Source organism: Apium graveolens, chromosome 1, assembly GCF_009905375.1.
Source record: "Apium graveolens cultivar Ventura chromosome 1, ASM990537v1, whole genome shotgun sequence".
Classification (NCBI taxonomy): domain Eukaryota; kingdom Viridiplantae; phylum Streptophyta; class Magnoliopsida; order Apiales; family Apiaceae; genus Apium; species Apium graveolens.
The window spans coordinates 161,741,613-161,743,325 of NC_133647.1; the positions used below are offsets into that span (position 1 = coordinate 161,741,613).

Sequence of the window (1,713 nt, forward strand, 5' to 3'; positions counted from 1 at the left end):
CTGCTTAACACCATAGTTAGCCAGAGAATCGATCTTCATAGACAACGCCTTTAGTTGAGCAGTGATAGTCGTAGCTGTATCCACTTCAAGAACTCCTGCTACCTTGCCCTGTGGATATCTCTGGGTTGGATACTGATATTCATTAGCAGCCATCAGTTCAATTAGATCATAAGCTTCCTTATAGCTCTTTGCCCATAATGCTCCGCCTGATGCTGCATCGAGCATGGGTCTGGACTGTGCTCCCAACCCATTGTAAAAACAAGTGATGATCATCCAATCAGGAATTCCATGATGAGGACACTTCCTAAGCATCTCCTTGTAGCGCTCCCAAACTTCACTTAGCGATTCTCCCGTTTGCTGCGCAAATTGAGTAATAGCATTCCTGAGTGCAGCTGTCTTCGCCATAGGGAAGAATTTAGTAAGAAACGTCTGAGCAAGATCTTCCCAAGTAGTAATCGAACCAGCTGGTAGAGAGTGTAACCAGCTCTTAGCCTTGTCCTTCAGAGAGAATGGGAACAGTCTCAGCTTCACAACATCTTCAGAAACACCGTTGAACTTGAAGGTGTCGCATATTGCAATGAAATCCCTAATGTGTGTATTGGGATCTTCCGTTGGAGAACCCCCAAACTGGACTGAAGTCTGTACCCATTGAATTATGCCAGGCATGATCTCAAAGGTATTAGCTGTGATAGCTGGCCAGACAATGCTAGATTGAATGTCATTGATCTTGGGTTGAGAAAAATCCATCAAGGCTTTCGTTCGTGCTGCTGGATCTCCCATTGTAATGAGTACCTGAAACACAAACAAATAAACCGTGAAAGTAAAAGAATCCGAGTCAGTGAACTTTAACGACCACTGATGACAAGCACATAAACTAAAAATTAACACCGAGTCCCCGGCAGCGGCGCCAAAAACTTGTTAGGGCGAAAACACGCGCTAATATTCACGCAAGTATACGCGTTCACAAGTAGTATAAGATATAAATCAGATTCGTTCCCACAGAGACTGGTTTAGGTTAAGTTCAATTTATGCACCTATGCAACAATGTATGGTTATCGCTCAATGCTAAGACAAATAACAAATTGGGCTTTTATTAAACTAAGAGATTATACTAAATAACATTAACTAAGAGAATTGAAGTTGAATTACTATATATGACAAACATGGGATTCTAACTTCATTATATACTTCATTCAATAGCCTTATTATTTTTAACCTTAGCATGTGATGGTGATGACACTAATCAGATAACACGAAACTGATAAACGCCAACTTTCGTTGCACGAATACCATTCTACCAGACATCCACAAAAGAGATAGAAGCTGAATAGGCACCAATTATATTGAGACCCTATATGTCTATAGAATTTGACAACATAACGGTTTAAGCACAAGTTATCTATCTTGATTACATAGGGCAAGTAAAACGGTTAGAGTTACCTACGAATCATGCATAACAAATACATGAACCTATGCTAGCATGGCAAGTTCTAAACCTCTATATTCACTGTCGCTTCAATAGAGATTAACACGCTATCTTATATGTTAGCTACGTACATAAGACGAATAAGCACAACCAATACTAGGATATCATACAATCACCACACACCAAGATATCGAAACAATTAATTATTGAAATCCATAAGTAAATCCGCTAGAACCCCATGACAACGATTAGCCCATAATCGAACTCATCGTCACCATGGGTTCCAA

At 40.0% G+C, this 1,713-nt stretch overlaps 1 non-coding gene across 1 annotated transcript; it reads left to right on the top strand.

Moving 5' to 3' along the window:
• The first annotated feature begins 283 nt into the window (after positions 1–283).
• On the top strand, positions 284–390 carry LOC141680552 (small nucleolar RNA R71). Its single transcript, XR_012558359.1, has one exon. It is a non-coding gene; the product is annotated as a small nucleolar RNA R71 (small nucleolar RNA).
• Positions 391–1,713: the final 1,323 nt, after the last annotated feature.